Below are 19,870 nucleotides of genomic sequence, written 5' to 3'. Positions count from 1 at the left end.
TTTAAACCCATTTCCACCTTTTTTTCCCTTCTCTTCCTCTTACTTTTTTTTCACGTTTTTTTACGTTTTTCTCCTTTTCGCCTCTTTTCTGGGCGTATTATTCTTCTTTTTCTTCTTTTTTTTCGTCTAATGCATACCCCATCAGTGCAGCAATGCTTATTCAATACCGCCAGCAGATGGAGACACTGGGGGATAATTTTCTAAGGATTTATACTGATTTTTCCTGTCTGAATTTGTCGCACAGAAAGTTGCAGGCCAAATATGTGTGACATTTCTGCGACTTTAGCTTCTAGAGCATTTTTACAACATTATACATAGGTGCTGAATACATAAAAAGCGACTGTTCAGCGACAGACAAGTCGCATCGGCTGAAAGTAGGCCAGAATGTCAGTCCATGTTGGAGCAGGTTTAGATACAGTCTAAAGCATAGATCTCAAAGTCTGTGCACAGAATTTAGCAAGGGCCTCGCACCTTCTGATGCATCAGGTAGGTGCACAATAGCATAGCCTAACCCTCTGTACTTTGGTCTATATTGATGCGGGACATAGACAGCCAGCTGATGACCAATCCATTAGTGCAATGGATGGCTGGAAGCATTTGTCTTTGCCTTTGCAATACCACAGAAGCAATGCATGGTCAATGTACAGCAATGACACACCTGTGTGAACAGCCAGGAGACCCCCCCCCCCCATGTTATGTTACATAGTTACATAGTTAGTACGGTCGAAAAAAGACATATGTCCATCAAGTTCAACCAGGGAATTAAGGGGTAGGGGTGTGGCGCGATATTGGGGAAGGGATGAGATTTTATATTTCTTCATAAGCATTAATCTTATTTTGTCAATTAGGAACATTCAGCACCCACCCGCTATCAAGGCAGCTGCCTATCATGTCATGCCCTACCTGCACAGGTGTGCTGGCTACTCAAATGATCCAATTAAGGAGGCCATTTAGTCAGCAGCAGCAGAAGTCCTGTGCCTGGACGCTCCAACAGGGGCCAGACACAAGCAGAAGCAGAAGCAGCAGAAGCAGCAGCAGCACCACCTTTTGTTTTTTGGCTGCAGCAGCAGCAAGGCCCACAGGGCTGGCTAGCTGGCTAGCCAGCAAGCAGGTAGCAATGAAAGTAGGAATCTTTCTTTTTAACCCTGTAAGGGGGTGGTGCACTGTACCCGAAGATACTGCCATATCGGGTCAATGCATAGGGCGACGGAAGCAAGCTTCGAAATCGGCCCCCGTTCTCAAAAATCCATTTAATATATGGTCCCCAGATAGGGGACGTATCAGATATTAAACTGATAAGAACAGATACTACACTTGATCTTAGCCAAAAGGCCGAGAAGCGATAACCGTGAAAGGGGCGGGCCCAACAAGGTCCCCTTCATGGGCACTATCACTGCTTGCTGTCAGGGAGGCTGCCAGACAATTTTCCATGCACACTCTGGGCTGGGGGGCAGTCAACCACCAGTACACACAGCAGAACCTAAACCCATACCATTATTGCTAAGCAGCAAGACAGGGGCCCATTGCACTCCCACGGGGCCTTTTTAAATGCAATCCATAACCCGGATTTGCCAGGAACCCTTCTTACTCCTCCTACTTGCATGTGACACTGGGCTTAGGATCTGCATAGGAAACACACACACAAGCACACACCTACCTTTGTTGCCTGCAGATGCCTCCTTGGCTGTCCCCAAACGGTATCAAACCAACACCCACGGGAAGCTGTAAGCATAGAGGACATGCCTGCACCCCATTGGACTTACCTGTGTGGGTTAAATCCGGGTTATTTGACAACCTATGGCGGTGATGGTTCTGCTCAGGCAGAGCAGTGCTGATGCTCCTCATAAAGCTGTCGCTGCTGTGAAGGTTCTAGGTGACATCACAAATCCCTATGGTTACATACACAACAAAGCTGGGTTGTTGTTGTTTACACTCTGCAAGGCCTGTGGAAGTGAGTGACATCATAGCACTGTAGTTCTGAGGGTTCTAGATGGATGCAACAATCTCCTGTTGCTTCTATGAAGGCCATAATAGACGACATCACCAAACAGCTCCATAGTCACATACACAGCAAAGGAGAGATGTTGTTTACACCTAGTGATGTCAGTGGTATTGAGTGACATCACAGCACAGTGCTAAGGCTCCTGGGCCTGGACACAGCAGCGGCTGCAATATCTCAACGGAGAATACGTTTATATCTATGTGTGTGTGTGCGCATATATATATATATATATATATATATATATATATATATATATATATATATATATTTCTCCGCCGAAATCACTTTTAAACCCATTTCCACCTTTTTTTCCCTTCTCTTCCTCTTACTTTTTTTTCACGTTTTTTTACGTTTTTCTCCTTTTCGCCTCTTTTCTGGGCGTATTATTCTTCTTTTTCTTCTTTTTTTTCGTCTAATGCATACCCCATCAGTGCAGCAATGCTTATTCAATACCGCCAGCAGATGGAGACACTGGGGGATAATTTTCTAAGGATTTATACTGATTTTTCCTGTCTGAATTTGTCGCACAGAAAGTTGCAGGCCAAATATGTGTGACATTTCTGCGACTTTAGCTTCTAGAGCATTTTTACAACATTATACATAGGTGCTGAATACATAAAAAGCGACTGTTCAGCGACAGACAAGTCGCATCGGCTGAAAGTAGGCCAGAATGTCAGTCCATGTTGGAGCAGGTTTAGATACAGTCTAAAGCATAGATCTCAAAGTCTGTGCACAGAATTTAGCAAGGGCCTCGCACCTTCTGATGCATCAGGTAGGTGCACAATAGCATAGCCTAACCCTCTGTACTTTGGTCTATATTGATGCGGGACATAGACAGCCAGCTGATGACCAATCCATTAGTGCAATGGATGGCTGGAAGCATTTGTCTTTGCCTTTGCAATACCACAGAAGCAATGCATGGTCAATGTACAGCAATGACACACCTGTGTGAACAGCCAGGAGACCCCCCCCCCATGTTATGTTACATAGTTACATAGTTAGTACGGTCGAAAAAAGACATATGTCCATCAAGTTCAACCAGGGAATTAAGGGGTAGGGGTGTGGCGCGATATTGGGGAAGGGATGAGATTTTATATTTCTTCATAAGCATTAATCTTATTTTGTCAATTAGGAACATTCAGCACCCACCCGCTATCAAGGCAGCTGCCTATCATGTCATGCCCTACCTGCACAGGTGTGCTGGCTACTCAAATGATCCAATTAAGGAGGCCATTTAGTCAGCAGCAGCAGAAGTCCTGTGCCTGGACGCTCCAACAGGGGCCAGACACAAGCAGAAGCAGCAGAAGCAGCAGCAGCACCACCTTTTGTTTTTTGGCTGCAGCAGCAGCAAGGCCCACAGGGCTGGCTAGCTGGCTAGCCAGCAAGCAGGTAGCAATGAAAGTAGGAATCTTTCTTTTTAACCCTGTAAGGGGGTGGTGCACTGTACCCGAAGATACTGCCATATCGGGTCAATGCATAGGGCGACGGAAGCAAGCTTCGAAATCGGCCCCCGTTCTCAAAAATCCATTTAATATATGGTCCCCAGATAGGGGACGTATCAGATATTAAACTGATAAGAACAGATACTACACTTGATCTTAGCCAAAAGGCCGAGAAGCGATAACCGTGAAAGGGGCGGGCCCAACAAGGTCCCCTTCATGGGCACTATCACTGCTTGCTGTCAGGGAGGCTGCCAGACAATTTTCCATGCACACTCTGGGCTGGGGGGCAGTCAACCACCAGTACACACAGCAGAACCTAAACCCATACCATTATTGCTAAGCAGCAAGACAGGGGCCCATTGCACTCCCACGGGGCCTTTTTAAATGCAATCCATAACCCGGATTTGCCAGGAACCCTTCTTACTCCTCCTACTTGCATGTGACACTGGGCTTAGGATCTGCATAGGAAACACACACACAAGCACACACCTACCTTTGTTGCCTGCAGATGCCTCCTTGGCTGTCCCCAAACGGTATCAAACCAACACCCACGGGAAGCTGTAAGCATAGAGGACATGCCTGCACCCCATTGGACTTACCTGTGTGGGTTAAATCCGGGTTATTTGACAACCTATGGCGGTGATGGTTCTGCTCAGGCAGAGCAGTGCTGATGCTCCTCATAAAGCTGTCGCTGCTGTGAAGGTTCTAGGTGACATCACAAATCCCTATGGTTACATACACAACAAAGCTGGGTTGTTGTTGTTTACACTCTGCAAGGCCTGTGGAAGTGAGTGACATCATAGCACTGTAGTTCTGAGGGTTCAAGATGGATGCAACAATCTCCTGTTGCTTCTATGAAGGCCGTAATAGACGACATCACCAAACAGCTCCATAGTCACATACACAGCAAAGGAGAGATGTTGTTTACACCTAGTGATGTCAGTGGTATTGAGTGACATCACAGCACAGTGCTAAGGCTCCTGGGCCTGGACACAGCAGCGGCTGCAATATCTCAACGGAGAATACGTTTATATCTATGTGTGTGTGTGCGCATATATATATATATATATATATATATATATATATATATATATATTCTCCGCCGAAATCACTTTTAAACCCATTTCCACCTTTTTTTCCCTTCTCTTCCTCTTACTTTTTTTTCACGTTTTTTTACGTTTTTCTCCTTTTCGCCTCTTTTCTGGGCGTATTATTCTTCTTTTTCTTCTTTTTTTTCGTCTAATGCATACCCCATCAGTGCAGCAATGCTTATTCAATACCGCCAGCAGATGGAGACACTGGGGGATAATTTTCTAAGGATTTATACTGATTTTTCCTGTCTGAATTTGTCGCACAGAAAGTTGCAGGCCAAATATGTGTGACATTTCTGCGACTTTAGCTTCTAGAGCATTTTTACAACATTATACATAGGTGCTGAATACATAAAAAGCGACTGTTCAGCGACAGACAAGTCGCATCGGCTGAAAGTAGGCCAGAATGTCAGTCCATGTTGGAGCAGGTTTAGATACAGTCTAAAGCATAGATCTCAAAGTCTGTGCACAGAATTTAGCAAGGGCCTCGCACCTTCTGATGCATCAGGTAGGTGCACAATAGCATAGCCTAACCCTCTGTACTTTGGTCTATATTGATGCGGGACATAGACAGCCAGCTGATGACCAATCCATTAGTGCAATGGATGGCTGGAAGCATTTGTCTTTGCCTTTGCAATACCACAGAAGCAATGCATGGTCAATGTACAGCAATGACACACCTGTGTGAACAGCCAGGAGACCCCCCCCCCCCCATGTTATGTTACATAGTTACATAGTTAGTACGGTCGAAAAAAGACATATGTCCATCAAGTTCAACCAGGGAATTAAGGGGTAGGGGTGTGGCGCGATATTGGGGAAGGGATGAGATTTTATATTTCTTCATAAGCATTAATCTTATTTTGTCAATTAGGAACATTCAGCACCCACCCGCTATCAAGGCAGCTGCCTATCATGTCATGCCCTACCTGCACAGGTGTGCTGGCTACTCAAATGATCCAATTAAGGAGGCCATTTAGTCAGCAGCAGCAGAAGTCCTGTGCCTGGACGCTCCAACAGGGGCCAGACACAAGCAGAAGCAGAAGCAGCAGAAGCAGCAGCAGCACCACCTTTTGTTTTTTGGCTGCAGCAGCAGCAAGGCCCACAGGGCTGGCTAGCTGGCTAGCCAGCAAGCAGGTAGCAATGAAAGTAGGAATCTTTCTTTTTAACCCTGTAAGGGGGTGGTGCACTGTACCCGAAGATACTGCCATATCGGGTCAATGCATAGGGCGACGGAAGCAAGCTTCGAAATCGGCCCCCGTTCTCAAAAATCCATTTAATATATGGTCCCCAGATAGGGGACGTATCAGATATTAAACTGATAAGAACAGATACTACACTTGATCTTAGCCAAAAGGCCGAGAAGCGATAACCGTGAAAGGGGCGGGCCCAACAAGGTCCCCTTCATGGGCACTATCACTGCTTGCTGTCAGGGAGGCTGCCAGACAATTTTCCATGCACACTCTGGGCTGGGGGGCAGTCAACCACCAGTACACACAGCAGAACCTAAACCCATACCATTATTGCTAAGCAGCAAGACAGGGGCCCATTGCACTCCCACGGGGCCTTTTTAAATGCAATCCATAACCCGGATTTGCCAGGAACCCTTCTTACTCCTCCTACTTGCATGTGACACTGGGCTTAGGATCTGCATAGGAAACACACACACAAGCACACACCTACCTTTGTTGCCTGCAGATGCCTCCTTGGCTGTCCCCAAACGGTATCAAACCAACACCCACGGGAAGCTGTAAGCATAGAGGACATGCCTGCACCCCATTGGACTTACCTGTGTGGGTTAAATCCGGGTTATTTGACAACCTATGGCGGTGATGGTTCTGCTCAGGCAGAGCAGTGCTGATGCTCCTCATAAAGCTGTCGCTGCTGTGAAGGTTCTAGGTGACATCACAAATCCCTATGGTTACATACACAACAAAGCTGGGTTGTTGTTGTTTACACTCTGCAAGGCCTGTGGAAGTGAGTGACATCATAGCACTGTAGTTCTGAGGGTTCAAGATGGATGCAACAATCTCCTGTTGCTTCTATGAAGGCCGTAATAGACGACATCACCAAACAGCTCCATAGTCACATACACAGCAAAGGAGAGATGTTGTTTACACCTAGTGATGTCAGTGGTATTGAGTGACATCACAGCACAGTGCTAAGGCTCCTGGGCCTGGACACAGCAGCGGCTGCAATATCTCAACGGAGAATACGTTTATATCTATGTGTGTGTGTGCGCATATATATATATATATATATATATATATATATATATATATATATATATATTTCTCCGCCGAAATCACTTTTAAACCCATTTCCACCTTTTTTTCCCTTCTCTTCCTCTTACTTTTTTTTCACGTTTTTTTACGTTTTTCTCCTTTTTGCCTCTTTTCTGGGCGTATTATTCTTCTTTTTCTTCTTTTTTTTCGTCTAATGCATACCCCATCAGTGCAGCAATGCTTATTCAATACCGCCAGCAGATGGAGACACTGGGGGATAATTTTCTAAGGATTTATACTGATTTTTCCTGTCTGAATTTGTCGCACAGAAAGTTGCAGGCCAAATATGTGTGACATTTCTGCGACTTTAGCTTCTAGAGCATTTTTACAACATTATACATAGGTGCTGAATACATAAAAAGCGACTGTTCAGCGACAGACAAGTCGCATCGGCTGAAAGTAGGCCAGAATGTCAGTCCATGTTGGAGCAGGTTTAGATACAGTCTAAAGCATAGATCTCAAAGTCTGTGCACAGAATTTAGCAAGGGCCTCGCACCTTCTGATGCATCAGGTAGGTGCACAATAGCATAGCCTAACCCTCTGTACTTTGGTCTATATTGATGCGGGACATAGACAGCCAGCTGATGACCAATCCATTAGTGCAATGGATGGCTGGAAGCATTTGTCTTTGCCTTTGCAATACCACAGAAGCAATGCATGGTCAATGTACAGCAATGACACACCTGTGTGAACAGCCAGGAGACCCCCCCCCCATGTTATGTTACATAGTTACATAGTTAGTACGGTCGAAAAAAGACATATGTCCATCAAGTTCAACCAGGGAATTAAGGGGTAGGGGTGTGGCGCGATATTGGGGAAGGGATGAGATTTTATATTTCTTCATAAGCATTAATCTTATTTTGTCAATTAGGAACATTCAGCACCCACCCGCTATCAAGGCAGCTGCCTATCATGTCATGCCCTACCTGCACAGGTGTGCTGGCTACTCAAATGATCCAATTAAGGAGGCCATTTAGTCAGCAGCAGCAGAAGTCCTGTGCCTGGACACTCCAACAGGGGCCAGACACAAGCAGAAGCAGAAGCAGCAGAAGCAGCAGCAGCACCACCTTTTGTTTTTTGGCTGCAGCAGCAGCAAGGCCCACAGGGCTGGCTAGCTGGCTAGCCAGCAAGCAGGTAGCAATGAAAGTAGGAATCTTTCTTTTTAACCCTGTAAGGGGGTGGTGCACTGTACCCGAAGATACTGCCATATCGGGTCAATGCATAGGGCGACGGAAGCAAGCTTCGAAATCGGCCCCCGTTCTCAAAAATCCATTTAATATATGGTCCCCAGATAGGGGACGTATCAGATATTAAACTGATAAGAACAGATACTACACTTGATCTTAGCCAAAAGGCCGAGAAGCGATAACCGTGAAAGGGGCGGGCCCAACAAGGTCCCCTTCATGGGCACTATCACTGCTTGCTGTCAGGGAGGCTGCCAGACAATTTTCCATGCACACTCTGGGCTGGGGGGCAGTCAACCACCAGTACACACAGCAGAACCTAAACCCATACCATTATTGCTAAGCAGCAAGACAGGGGCCCATTGCACTCCCACGGAGCCTTTTTAAATGCAATCCATAACCCGGATTTGCCAGGAACCCTTCTTACTCCTCCTACTTGCATGTGACACTGGGCTTAGGATCTGCATAGGAAACACACACACAAGCACACACCTACCTTTGTTGCCTGCAGATGCCTCCTTGGCTGTCCCCAAACGGTATCAAACCAACACCCACGGGAAGCTGTAAGCATAGAGGACATGCCTGCACCCCATTGGACTTACCTGTGTGGGTTAAATCCGGGTTATTTGACAACCTATGGCGGTGATGGTTCTGCTCAGGCAGAGCAGTGCTGATGCTCCTCATAAAGCTGTCGCTGCTGTGAAGGTTCTAGGTGACATCACAAATCCCTATGGTTACATACACAACAAAGCTGGGTTGTTGTTGTTTACACTCTGCAAGGCCTGTGGAAGTGAGTGACATCATAGCACTGTAGTTCTGAGGGTTCAAGATGGATGCAACAATCTCCTGTTGCTTCTATGAAGGCCGTAATAGACGACATCACCAAACAGCTCCATAGTCACATACACAGCAAAGGAGAGATGTTGTTTACACCTAGTGATGTCAGTGGTATTGAGTGACATCACAGCACAGTGCTAAGGCTCCTGGGCCTGGACACAGCAGCGGCTGCAATATCTCAACGGAGAATACGTTTATATCTATGTGTGTGTGTGCGCATATATATATATATATATATATATATATATATATATATATATTTCTCCGCCGAAATCACTTTTAAACCCATTTCCACCTTTTTTTCCCTTCTCTTCCTCTTACTTTTTTTTCACGTTTTTTTACGTTTTTCTCCTTTTCGCCTCTTTTCTGGGCGTATTATTCTTCTTTTTCTTCTTTTTTTTCGTCTAATGCATACCCCATCAGTGCAGCAATGCTTATTCAATACCGCCAGCAGATGGAGACACTGGGGGATAATTTTCTAAGGATTTATACTGATTTTTCCTGTCTGAATTTGTCGCACAGAAAGTTGCAGGCCAAATATGTGTGACATTTCTGCGACTTTAGCTTCTAGAGCATTTTTACAACATTATACATAGGTGCTGAATACATAAAAAGCGACTGTTCAGCGACAGACAAGTCGCATCGGCTGAAAGTAGGCCAGAATGTCAGTCCATGTTGGAGCAGGTTTAGATACAGTCTAAAGCATAGATCTCAAAGTCTGTGCACAGAATTTAGCAAGGGCCTCGCACCTTCTGATGCATCAGGTAGGTGCACAATAGCATAGCCTAACCCTCTGTACTTTGGTCTATATTGATGCGGGACATAGACAGCCAGCTGATGACCAATCCATTAGTGCAATGGATGGCTGGAAGCATTTGTCTTTGCCTTTGCAATACCACAGAAGCAATGCATGGTCAATGTACAGCAATGACACACCTGTGTGAACAGCCAGGAGACCCCCCCCCCCATGTTATGTTACATAGTTACATAGTTAGTACGGTCGAAAAAAGACATATGTCCATCAAGTTCAACCAGGGAATTAAGGGGTAGGGGTGTGGCGCGATATTGGGGAAGGGATGAGATTTTATATTTCTTCATAAGCATTAATCTTATTTTGTCAATTAGGAACATTCAGCACCCACCCGCTATCAAGGCAGCTGCCTATCATGTCATGCCCTACCTGCACAGGTGTGCTGGCTACTCAAATGATCCAATTAAGGAGGCCATTTAGTCAGCAGCAGCAGAAGTCCTGTGCCTGGACGCTCCAACAGGGGCCAGACACAAGCAGAAGCAGAAGCAGCAGAAGCAGCAGCAGCACCACCTTTTGTTTTTTGGCTGCAGCAGCAGCAAGGCCCACAGGGCTGGCTAGCTGGCTAGCCAGCAAGCAGGTAGCAATGAAAGTAGGAATCTTTCTTTTTAACCCTGTAAGGGGGTGGTGCACTGTACCCGAAGATACTGCCATATCGGGTCAATGCATAGGGCGACGGAAGCAAGCTTCGAAATCGGCCCCCGTTCTCAAAAATCCATTTAATATATGGTCCCCAGATAGGGGACGTATCAGATATTAAACTGATAAGAACAGATACTACACTTGATCTTAGCCAAAAGGCCGAGAAGCGATAACCGTGAAAGGGGCGGGCCCAACAAGGTCCCCTTCATGGGCACTATCACTGCTTGCTGTCAGGGAGGCTGCCAGACAATTTTCCATGCACACTCTGGGCTGGGGGGCAGTCAACCACCAGTACACACAGCAGAACCTAAACCCATACCATTATTGCTAAGCAGCAAGACAGGGGCCCATTGCACTCCCACGGGGCCTTTTTAAATGCAATCCATAACCCGGATTTGCCAGGAACCCTTCTTACTCCTCCTACTTGCATGTGACACTGGGCTTAGGATCTGCATAGGAAACACACACACAAGCACACACCTACCTTTGTTGCCTGCAGATGCCTCCTTGGCTGTCCCCAAACGGTATCAAACCAACACCCACGGGAAGCTGTAAGCATAGAGGACATGCCTGCACCCCATTGGACTTACCTGTGTGGGTTAAATCCGGGTTATTTGACAACCTATGGCGGTGATGGTTCTGCTCAGGCAGAGCAGTGCTGATGCTCCTCATAAAGCTGTCGCTGCTGTGAAGGTTCTAGGTGACATCACAAATCCCTATGGTTACATACACAACAAAGCTGGGTTGTTGTTGTTTACACTCTGCAAGGCCTGTGGAAGTGAGTGACATCATAGCACTGTAGTTCTGAGGGTTCAAGATGGATGCAACAATCTCCTGTTGCTTCTATGAAGGCCGTAATAGACGACATCACCAAACAGCTCCATAGTCACATACACAGCAAAGGAGAGATGTTGTTTACACCTAGTGATGTCAGTGGTATTGAGTGACATCACAGCACAGTGCTAAGGCTCCTGGGCCTGGACACAGCAGCGGCTGCAATATCTCAACGGAGAATACGTTTATATATATGTGTGTGTGTGCGCATATATATATATATATATATATATATATATATATATATATATATATATATTTCTCCGCCGAAATCACTTTTAAACCCATTTCCACCTTTTTTTCCCTTCTCTTCCTCTTACTTTTTTTTCACGTTTTTTTACGTTTTTCTCCTTTTCGCCTCTTTTCTGGGCGTATTATTCTTCTTTTTCTTCTTTTTTTTCGTCTAATGCATACCCCATCAGTGCAGCAATGCTTATTCAATACCGCCAGCAGATGGAGACACTGGGGGATAATTTTCTAAGGATTTATACTGATTTTTCCTGTCTGAATTTGTCGCACAGAAAGTTGCAGGCCAAATATGTGTGACATTTCTGCGACTTTAGCTTCTAGAGCATTTTTACAACATTATACATAGGTGCTGAATACATAAAAAGCGACTGTTCAGCGACAGACAAGTCGCATCGGCTGAAAGTAGGCCAGAATGTCAGTCCATGTTGGAGCAGGTTTAGATACAGTCTAAAGCATAGATCTCAAAGTCTGTGCACAGAATTTAGCAAGGGCCTCGCACCTTCTGATGCATCAGGTAGGTGCACAATAGCATAGCCTAACCCTCTGTACTTTGGTCTATATTGATGCGGGACATAGACAGCCAGCTGATGACCAATCCATTAGTGCAATGGATGGCTGGAAGCATTTGTCTTTGCCTTTGCAATACCACAGAAGCAATGCATGGTCAATGTACAGCAATGACACACCTGTGTGAACAGCCAGGAGACCCCCCCCCCCCCCATGTTATGTTACATAGTTACATAGTTAGTACGGTCGAAAAAAGACATATGTCCATCAAGTTCAACCAGGGAATTAAGGGGTAGGGGTGTGGCGCGATATTGGGGAAGGGATGAGATTTTATATTTCTTCATAAGCATTAATCTTATTTTGTCAATTAGGAACATTCAGCACCCACCCGCTATCAAGGCAGCTGCCTATCATGTCATGCCCTACCTGCACAGGTGTGCTGGCTACTCAAATGATCCAATTAAGGAGGCCATTTAGTCAGCAGCAGCAGAAGTCCTGTGCCTGGACGCTCCAACAGGGGCCAGACACAAGCAGAAGCAGAAGCAGCAGAAGCAGCAGCAGCACCACCTTTTGTTTTTTGGCTGCAGCAGCAGCAAGGCCCACAGGGCTGGCTAGCTGGCTAGCCAGCAAGCAGGTAGCAATGAAAGTAGGAATCTTTCTTTTTAACCCTGTAAGGGGGTGGTGCACTGTACCCGAAGATACTGCCATATCGGGTCAATGCATAGGGCGACGGAAGCAAGCTTCGAAATCGGCCCCCGTTCTCAAAAATCCATTTAATATATGGTCCCCAGATAGGGGACGTATCAGATATTAAACTGATAAGAACAGATACTACACTTGATCTTAGCCAAAAGGCCGAGAAGCGATAACCGTGAAAGGGGCGGGCCCAACAAGGTCCCCTTCATGGGCACTATCACTGCTTGCTGTCAGGAAGGCTGCCAGACAATTTTCCATGCACACTCTGGGCTGGGGGGCAGTCAACCACCAGTACACACAGCAGAACCTAAACCCATACCATTATTGCTAAGCAGCAAGACAGGGGCCCATTGCACTCCCACGGGGCCTTTTTAAATGCAATCCATAACCCGGATTTGCCAGGAACCCTTCTTACTCCTCCTACTTGCATGTGACACTGGGCTTAGGATCTGCATAGGAAACACACACACAAGCACACACCTACCTTTGTTGCCTGCAGATGCCTCCTTGGCTGTCCCCAAACGGTATCAAACCAACACCCACGGGAAGCTGTAAGCATAGAGGACATGCCTGCACCCCATTGGACTTACCTGTGTGGGTTAAATCCGGGTTATTTGACAACCTATGGCGGTGATGGTTCTGCTCAGGCAGAGCAGTGCTGATGCTCCTCATAAAGCTGTCGCTGCTGTGAAGGTTCTAGGTGACATCACAAATCCCTATGGTTACATACACAACAAAGCTGGGTTGTTGTTGTTTACACTCTGCAAGGCCTGTGGAAGTGAGTGACATCATAGCACTGTAGTTCTGAGGGTTCAAGATGGATGCAACAATCTCCTGTTGCTTCTATGAAGGCCGTAATAGACGACATCACCAAACAGCTCCATAGTCACATACACAGCAAAGGAGAGATGTTGTTTACACCTAGTGATGTCAGTGGTATTGAGTGACATCACAGCACAGTGCTAAGGCTCCTGGGCCTGGACACAGCAGCGGCTGCAATATCTCAACGGAGAATACGTTTATATCTATGTGTGTGTGTGCGCATATATATATATATATATATATATATATATATATATATATATATATTTCTCCGCCGAAATCACTTTTAAACCCATTTCCACCTTTTTTTCCCTTCTCTTCCTCTTACTTTTTTTTCACGTTTTTTTACGTTTTTCTCCTTTTCGCCTCTTTTCTGGGCGTATTATTCTTCTTTTTCTTCTTTTTTTTCGTCTAATGCATACCCCATCAGTGCAGCAATGCTTATTCAATACCGCCAGCAGATGGAGACACTGGGGGATAATTTTCTAAGGATTTATACTGATTTTTCCTGTCTGAATTTGTCGCACAGAAAGTTGCAGGCCAAATATGTGTGACATTTCTGCGACTTTAGCTTCTAGAGCATTTTTACAACATTATACATAGGTGCTGAATACATAAAAAGCGACTGTTCAGCGACAGACAAGTCGCATCGGCTGAAAGTAGGCCAGAATGTCAGTCCATGTTGGAGCAGGTTTAGATACAGTCTAAAGCATAGATCTCAAAGTCTGTGCACAGAATTTAGCAAGGGCCTCGCACCTTCTGATGCATCAGGTAGGTGCACAATAGCATAGCCTAACCCTCTGTACTTTGGTCTATATTGATGCGGGACATAGACAGCCAGCTGATGACCAATCCATTAGTGCAATGGATGGCTGGAAGCATTTGTCTTTGCCTTTGCAATACCACAGAAGCAATGCATGGTCAATGTACAGCAATGACACACCTGTGTGAACAGCCAGGAGACCCCCCCCCCCCATGTTATGTTACATAGTTACATAGTTAGTACGGTCGAAAAAAGACATATGTCCATCAAGTTCAACCAGGGAATTAAGGGGTAGGGGTGTGGCGCGATATTGGGGAAGGGATGAGATTTTATATTTCTTCATAAGCATTAATCTTATTTTGTCAATTAGGAACATTCAGCACCCACCCGCTATCAAGGCAGCTGCCTATCATGTCATGCCCTACCTGCACAGGTGTGCTGGCTACTCAAATGATCCAATTAAGGAGGCCATTTAGTCAGCAGCAGCAGAAGTCCTGTGCCTGGACGCTCCAACAGGGGCCAGACACAAGCAGAAGCAGAAGCAGCAGAAGCAGCAGCAGCACCACCTTTTGTTTTTTGGCTGCAGCAGCAGCAAGGCCCACAGGGCTGGCTAGCTGGCTAGCCAGCAAGCAGGTAGCAATGAAAGTAGGAATCTTTCTTTTTAACCCTGTAAGGGGGTGGTGCACTGTACCCGAAGATACTGCCATATCGGGTCAATGCATAGGGCGACGGAAGCAAGCTTCGAAATCGGCCCCCGTTCTCAAAAATCCATTTAATATATGGTCCCCAGATAGGGGACGTATCAGATATTAAACTGATAAGAACAGATACTACACTTGATCTTAGCCAAAAGGCCGAGAAGCGATAACCGTGAAAGGGGCGGGCCCAACAAGGTCCCCTTCATGGGCACTATCACTGCTTGCTGTCAGGGAGGCTGCCAGACAATTTTCCATGCACACTCTGGGCTGGGGGGCAGTCAACCACCAGTACACACAGCAGAACCTAAACCCATACCATTATTGCTAAGCAGCAAGACAGGGGCCCATTGCACTCCCACGGGGCCTTTTTAAATGCAATCCATAACCCGGATTTGCCAGGAACCCTTCTTACTCCTCCTACTTGCATGTGACACTGGGCTTAGGATCTGCATAGGAAACACACACACAAGCACACACCTACCTTTGTTGCCTGCAGATGCCTCCTTGGCTGTCCCCAAACGGTATCAAACCAACACCCACGGGAAGCTGTAAGCATAGAGGACATGCCTGCACCCCATTGGACTTACCTGTGTGGGTTAAATCCGGGTTATTTGACAACCTATGGCGGTGATGGTTCTGCTCAGGCAGAGCAGTGCTGATGCTCCTCATAAAGCTGTCGCTGCTGTGAAGGTTCTAGGTGACATCACAAATCCCTATGGTTACATACACAACAAAGCTGGGTTGTTGTTGTTTACACTCTGCAAGGCCTGTGGAAGTGAGTGACATCATAGCACTGTAGTTCTGAGGGTTCTAGATGGATGCAACAATCTCCTGTTGCTTCTATGAAGGCCGTAATAGACGACATCACCAAACAGCTCCATAGTCACATACACAGCAAAGGAGAGATGTTGTTTACACCTAGTGATGTCAGTGGTATTGAGTGACATCACAGCACAGTGCTAAGGCTCCTGGGCCTGGACACAGCAGCGGCTGCAATATCTCAACGGAGAATACGTTTATATCTATGTGTGTGTGTGCGCATATATATATATATATATATATATATATATATATATATTTCTCCGCCGAAATCACTTTTAAACCCATTTCCACCTTTTTTTCCCTTCTCTTCCTCTTACTTTTTTTTCACGTTTTTTTACGTTTTTCTCCTTTTCGCCTCTTTTCTGGGCGTATTATTCTTCTTTTTCTTCTTTTTTTTCGTCTAATGCATACCCCATCAGTGCAGCAATGCTTATTCAATACCGCCAGCAGATGGAGACACTGGGGGATAATTTTCTAAGGATTTATACTGATTTTTCCTGTCTGAATTTGTCGCACAGAAAGTTGCAGGCCAAATATGTGTGACATTTCTGCGACTTTAGCTTCTAGAGCATTTTTACAACATTATACATAGGTGCTGAATACATAAAAAGCGACTGTTCAGCGACAGACAAGTCGCATCGGCTGAAAGTAGGCCAGAATGTCAGTCCATGTTGGAGCAGGTTTAGATACAGTCTAAAGCATAGATCTCAAAGTCTGTGCACAGAATTTAGCAAGGGCCTCGCACCTTCTGATGCATCAGGTAGGTGCACAATAGCATAGCCTAACCCTCTGTACTTTGGTCTATATTGATGCGGGACATAGACAGCCAGCTGATGACCAATCCATTAGTGCAATGGATGGCTGGAAGCATTTGTCTTTGCCTTTGCAATACCACAGAAGCAATGCATGGTCAATGTACAGCAATGACACACCTGTGTGAACAGCCAGGAGACCCCCCCCCCCCCATGTTATGTTACATAGTTACATAGTTAGTACGGTCGAAAAAAGACATATGTCCATCAAGTTCAACCAGGGAATTAAGGGGTAGGGGTGTGGCGCGATATTGGGGAAGGGATGAGATTTTATATTTCTTCATAAGCATTAATCTTATTTTGTCAATTAGGAACATTCAGCACCCACCCGCTATCAAGGCAGCTGCCTATCATGTCATGCCCTACCTGCACAGGTGTGCTGGCTACTCAAATGATCCAATTAAGGAGGCCATTTAGTCAGCAGCAGCAGAAGTCCTGTGCCTGGACGCTCCAACAGGGGCCAGACACAAGCAGAAGCAGAAGCAGCAGAAGCAGCACCACCTTTTGTTTTTTGGCTGCAGCAGCAGCAAGGCCCACAGGGCTGGCTAGCTGGCTAGCCAGCAAGCAGGTAGCAATGAAAGTAGGAATCTTTCTTTTTAACCCTGTAAGGGGGTGGTGCACTGTACCCGAAGATACTGCCATATCGGGTCAATGCATAGGGCGACGGAAGCAAGCTTCGAAATCGGCCCCCGTTCTCAAAAATCCATTTAATATATGGTCCCCAGATAGGGGACGTATCAGATATTAAACTGATAAGAACAGATACTACACTTGATCTTAGCCAAAAGGCCGAGAAGCGATAACCGTGAAAGGGGCGGGCCCAACAAGGTCCCCTTCATGGGCACTATCACTGCTTGCTGTCAGGGAGGCTGCCAGACAATTTTCCATGCACACTCTGGGCTGGGGGGCAGTCAACCACCAGTACACACAGCAGAACCTAAACCCATACCATTATTGCTAAGCAGCAAGACAGGGGCCCATTGCACTCCCACGGGGCCTTTTTAAATGCAATCCATAACCCGGATTTGCCAGGAACCCTTCTTACTCCTCCTACTTGCATGTGACACTGGGCTTAGGATCTGCATAGGAAACACACACACAAGCACACACCTACCTTTGTTGCCTGCAGATGCCTCCTTGGCTGTCCCCAAACGGTATCAAACCAACACCCACGGGAAGCTGTAAGCATAGAGGACATGCCTGCACCCCATTGGACTTACCTGTGTGGGTTAAATCCGGGTTATTTGACAACCTATGGCGGTGATGGTTCTGCTCAGGCAGAGCAGTGCTGATGCTCCTCATAAAGCTGTCGCTGCTGTGAAGGTTCTAGGTGACATCACAAATCCCTATGGTTACATACACAACAAAGCTGGGTTGTTGTTGTTTACACTCTGCAAGGCCTGTGGAAGTGAGTGACATCATAGCACTGTAGTTCTGAGGGTTCAAGATGGATGCAACAATCTCCTGTTGCTTCTATGAAGGCCGTAATAGACGACATCACCAAACAGCTCCATAGTCACATACACAGCAAAGGAGAGATGTTGTTTACACCTAGTGATGTCAGTGGTATTGAGTGACATCACAGCACAGTGCTAAGGCTCCTGGGCCTGGACACAGCAGCGGCTGCAATATCTCAACGGAGAATACGTTTATATCTATGTGTGTGTGTGCGCATATATATATATATATATATATATATATATATATATATATATATTTCTCCGCCGAAATCACTTTTAAACCCATTTCCACCTTTTTTTCCCTTCTCTTCCTCTTACTTTTTTTTCACGTTTTTTTACGTTTTTCTCCTTTTCGCCTCTTTTCTGGGCGTATTATTCTTCTTTTTCTTCTTTTTTTTCGTCTAATGCATACCCCATCAGTGCAGCAATGCTTATTCAATACCGCCAGCAGATGGAGACACTGGGGGATAATTTTCTAAGGATTTATACTGATTTTTCCTGTCTGAATTTGTCGCACAGAAAGTTGCAGGCCAAATATGTGTGACATTTCTGCGACTTTAGCTTCTAGAGCATTTTTACAACATTATACATAGGTGCTGAATACATAAAAAGCGACTGTTTAGCGACAGACAAGTCGCATCGGCTGAAAGTAGGCCAGAATGTCAGTCCATGTTGGAGCAGGTTTAGATACAGTCTAAAGCATAAATCTCAAAGTCTGTGCACAGAATTTAGCAAGGGCCTCGCACCTTCTGATGCATCAGGTAGGTGCACAATAGCATAGCCTAACCCTCTGTACTTTGGTCTATATTGATGCGGGACATAGACAGCCAGCTGATGACCAATCCATTAGTGCAATGGATGGCTGGAAGCATTTGTCTTTGCCTTTGCAATACCACAGAAGCAATGCATGGTCAATGTACAGCAATGACACACCTGTGTGAACAGCCAGGAGACCCCCCCCCCCCATGTTATGTTACATAGTTACATAGTTAGTACGGTCGAAAAAAGACATATGTCCATCAAGTTCAACCAGGGAATTAAGGGGTAGGGGTGTGGCGCGATATTGGGGAAGGGATGAGATTTTATATTTCTTCATAAGCATTAATCTTATTTTGTCAATTAGGAACATTCAGCACCCACCCGCTATCAAGGCAGCTGCCTATCATGTCATGCCCTACCTGCACAGGTGTGCTGGCTACTCAAATGATCCAATTAAGGAGGCCATTTAGTCAGCAGCAGCAGAAGTCCTGTGCCTGGACGCTCCAACAGGGGCCAGACACAAGCAGAAGCAGAAGCAGCAGAAGCAGCAGCAGCACCACCTTTTGTTTTTTGGCTGCAGCAGCAGCAAGGCCCACAGGGCTGGCTAGCTGGCTAGCCAGCAAGCAGGTAGCAATGAAAGTAGGAATCTTTCTTTTTAACCCTGTAAGGGGGTGGTGCACTGTACCCGAAGATACTGCCATATCGGGTCAATGCATAGGGCGACGGAAGCAAGCTTCGAAATCGGCCCCCGTTCTCAAAAATCCATTTAATATATGGTCCCCAGATAGGGGACGTATCAGATATTAAACTGATAAGAACAGATACTACACTTGATCTTAGCCAAAAGGCCGAGAAGCGATAACCGTGAAAGGGGCGGGCCCAACAAGGTCCCCTTCATGGGCACTATCACTGCTTGCTGTCAGGGAGGCTGCCAGACAATTTTCCATGCACACTCTGGGCTGGGGGGCAGTCAACCACCAGTACACACAGCAGAACCTAAACCCATACCATTATTGCTAAGCAGCAAGACAGGGGCCCATTGCACTCCCACGGGGCCTTTTTAAATGCAATCCATAACCCGGATTTGCCAGGAACCCTTCTTACTCCTCCTACTTGCATGTGACACTGGGCTTAGGATCTGCATAGGAAACACACACACA

General features: G+C 46.0%; 9 non-coding genes across 9 annotated transcripts; all 9 read right to left on the bottom strand.

Annotated features, from left to right (window-relative positions):
- Positions 1 to 1,153: 1,153 nt before the first annotated feature.
- On the bottom strand, positions 1,154 to 1,344 carry LOC130338173 (U2 spliceosomal RNA). Its single transcript, XR_008878922.1, has one exon. It is a non-coding gene; the product is annotated as a U2 spliceosomal RNA (small nuclear RNA).
- Positions 1,345 to 3,433: 2,089 nt separating this feature from the next.
- LOC130338172 (U2 spliceosomal RNA) lies at positions 3,434 to 3,624 on the bottom strand. The gene has a single exon (XR_008878921.1). It is a non-coding gene; the product is annotated as a U2 spliceosomal RNA (small nuclear RNA).
- A 2,087-nt stretch (positions 3,625 to 5,711) lies between these two features.
- Positions 5,712 to 5,902, bottom strand: LOC130338170 (U2 spliceosomal RNA). Its single transcript, XR_008878919.1, has one exon. It is a non-coding gene; the product is annotated as a U2 spliceosomal RNA (small nuclear RNA).
- A 2,091-nt stretch (positions 5,903 to 7,993) lies between these two features.
- Positions 7,994 to 8,184, bottom strand: LOC130338169 (U2 spliceosomal RNA). The gene has a single exon (XR_008878918.1). It is a non-coding gene; the product is annotated as a U2 spliceosomal RNA (small nuclear RNA).
- Positions 8,185 to 10,268: 2,084 nt separating this feature from the next.
- On the bottom strand, positions 10,269 to 10,459 carry LOC130338168 (U2 spliceosomal RNA). The gene has a single exon (XR_008878917.1). It is a non-coding gene; the product is annotated as a U2 spliceosomal RNA (small nuclear RNA).
- Positions 10,460 to 12,554: 2,095 nt separating this feature from the next.
- On the bottom strand, positions 12,555 to 12,745 carry LOC130338166 (U2 spliceosomal RNA). The gene has a single exon (XR_008878916.1). It is a non-coding gene; the product is annotated as a U2 spliceosomal RNA (small nuclear RNA).
- A 2,089-nt stretch (positions 12,746 to 14,834) lies between these two features.
- Positions 14,835 to 15,025, bottom strand: LOC130338165 (U2 spliceosomal RNA). The gene has a single exon (XR_008878915.1). It is a non-coding gene; the product is annotated as a U2 spliceosomal RNA (small nuclear RNA).
- Positions 15,026 to 17,101: 2,076 nt separating this feature from the next.
- On the bottom strand, positions 17,102 to 17,292 carry LOC130338164 (U2 spliceosomal RNA). The gene has a single exon (XR_008878914.1). It is a non-coding gene; the product is annotated as a U2 spliceosomal RNA (small nuclear RNA).
- A 2,087-nt stretch (positions 17,293 to 19,379) lies between these two features.
- On the bottom strand, positions 19,380 to 19,570 carry LOC130338163 (U2 spliceosomal RNA). The gene has a single exon (XR_008878913.1). It is a non-coding gene; the product is annotated as a U2 spliceosomal RNA (small nuclear RNA).
- Positions 19,571 to 19,870: the final 300 nt, after the last annotated feature.

This window comes from Hyla sarda, unplaced genomic scaffold (assembly GCF_029499605.1).
Source record: "Hyla sarda isolate aHylSar1 unplaced genomic scaffold, aHylSar1.hap1 scaffold_515, whole genome shotgun sequence".
NCBI classification, from domain to species: Eukaryota; Metazoa; Chordata; class Amphibia; order Anura; family Hylidae; genus Hyla; species Hyla sarda.
The sequence above is the reverse complement of the archived record's forward strand: the minus strand, read 5'-3'. Positions and strand labels throughout refer to the sequence as shown.